Here is a 1,969-nt window from a genome sequence, read left to right as displayed (position 1 = left end):
AACTATGAGTTCAGTCATCAGTCAATGACGGTGATTATATATTGGAATGGAGTTTCATCGAAAGAGGAAGCAGTGAGTGGCAATAAGAGTTACAATATTCATAACTCAGTTCAGTCCCGAGTTGATCGATCTACCATGGAGAAATATGTTGCTACTGCGTCCAACGTGACAAGGATGTAAATGGATAGTTCGTGTATTAAAGAGGAGAGGAAGAACAACTTATGGGAACTAACCAGATACAACGGTCCTTATAAGTGTTGTGCAAGAGGTATAAACCAGGATCATCCCAACTTGGACTCCAACATTATTTACCAAGAAATCATGCCCATTGTGAAGCAAAGCTCTCATATAGCTGTTGCAGTGTTGATTTTTGCTATACAGTCACAATATGGGTACACCGTATCCTACAAAAAGCTTGGTTGGCAAAACAGAATGTCATTGTAAACTTCATGGCGATGGGATTCCTCTTACAATGAACTGCCCAGTTGGTTTCATGTTATGCAGAGACTTAATCCCTGGACAATTGTTGAGTTCGAAACTCAACATCATTACATGAATGATCGAGTGGTTCGCGATCGCTACCAATTCTACCGTTTCTTTTGGACTTACCCTCGGTGTATTAATGCAATGAAGTACTGTAAACCAGTTGTCCAAATTGTTGGTACTTTCTGTATGGAAATACAAGCAAGTTTTATATTGGTTGTAGTCCAAGATGGTAACCGCAATATTCTTGTGTTGCGTTTGCCCTCGTTCAAGGAGAAGACACTGAGTCTTAGGTTTTTTTTTCCTTAAAAATTACGTTTAAATGTTGTCACAAGGGAACCAGTATGCATTTCAGACCGATGAACTGAGATAAAAGCTCAATGGACTTTGGGTCCAATGTGGAAACCTCCACATGTTCAACATCGGTATTGTGTTCGTCATATTGCTGCAAGCTATTATGGAAAATACAAGAAGAACGATGAACGTTAGTTAGTCGTGCGTAGGGGTACGTTACTTTTTTTCCAATTTTCAATCATTTTTGTATTACTTATTTATACTTCATATTAACTATTACATATTCCTAATGACTTAGGTTACGAACTCTTACCTCAAAGGTTTGAGTCTATGTACAAGAGCTGTTTGGCAAAAAATAGAAGGGGGTGCGAGTACATTATGGACATCAACAAAGAAATGTGGACAAATGCGTATGACGGGGGTATCGCTTGTTCATATGACAACCAACTTGGCTGAAGCAATTAATTCACCTTAAAGAGGGCATCATTTACCAGTCACGTCATTGGTCAAACAACTTATTTTCATTTGGGCCAACTCTTTGCGGTGGACAAGCTCTTACTTGGATACATAACGACCATATTTACCACCCAAGACTAGTAGCTGATTTACAGAAAAAGTGGATGCATCAAATGGATGTTGGTTACAATATTTCTTGTACCCGTGAATTTTTTCGTGTAACCGAAATACCACGTCCGCTGCAAGGGATTGAAGGTAACTCTTTCAGAGTTAATCTCCAAGAGAGGTAGTGTGATTGTGGTTTCTTTCAAGCACTCAAATATCCATTCTCTCATGTCATTACAGCTTGCTCACATTCGCATTTGGACTACAAAAATTATGTTGATTCCGTATACCAACTTTCACAGTATCAAGGTATATGCATTTGAGTTCCGCCATAGGTAACGAAAGAGACCTAGATGAGATTCAAACTTGGCTTACAATTGTACCAGATCCGTTGCTATTGAGAAACTCAGGTCGTCCAAAATCCACTATAGTACATGTGATATGGATATTCGGGAGAAGGCAACAGAACAAAAAAGATGTGGCATTGCAGAAATATCGGGCACAATAGCAAAAAATGTACAGCTCTGTTATCATCGCATAATCGTTAACCCTTATGTAATTAATATTCTATTTCAATAAATGTTTTTGTTTCTAATACTTAAAAATATTTAAGCATTTTCTATAATTTCTC

The sequence above is a fragment of the Hibiscus syriacus genome, unplaced genomic scaffold, assembly GCF_006381635.1.
Source record: "Hibiscus syriacus cultivar Baekdansim isolate YM2019G1 unplaced genomic scaffold, ASM638163v2 tig00112490_pilon, whole genome shotgun sequence".
NCBI classification, from domain to species: domain Eukaryota; kingdom Viridiplantae; phylum Streptophyta; class Magnoliopsida; order Malvales; family Malvaceae; genus Hibiscus; species Hibiscus syriacus.
Note: the sequence above shows the minus strand (reverse complement) of the source record.